Below are 244 nucleotides of genomic sequence, written 5' to 3'. Positions count from 1 at the left end.
GATCAGGCCGTGACCTGACTGGCCTAACTCGTAGTTTCGCCTATGCGTAAGGTAGATTTCATTCACGTTCTAACTTAATCTCGTCGTACTACACTTTGTACGCCAATACCATATGCACGTCACGATAATCGATTGTATGAAATCGTATCAAACAAAGTTGTACAATCAAATTAATTGTATCGTGTAACTTTAAAAGTTAAGTTAAAAAGTTAATTTCTTTTAACTTCACTAATTTATTATTTTT

The sequence above is a fragment of the Acyrthosiphon pisum genome, chromosome A1 (genome assembly GCF_005508785.2).
Source record: "Acyrthosiphon pisum isolate AL4f chromosome A1, pea_aphid_22Mar2018_4r6ur, whole genome shotgun sequence".
NCBI classification, from domain to species: domain Eukaryota; kingdom Metazoa; phylum Arthropoda; class Insecta; order Hemiptera; family Aphididae; genus Acyrthosiphon; species Acyrthosiphon pisum.
This window is presented reverse-complemented; position numbering follows the sequence as displayed.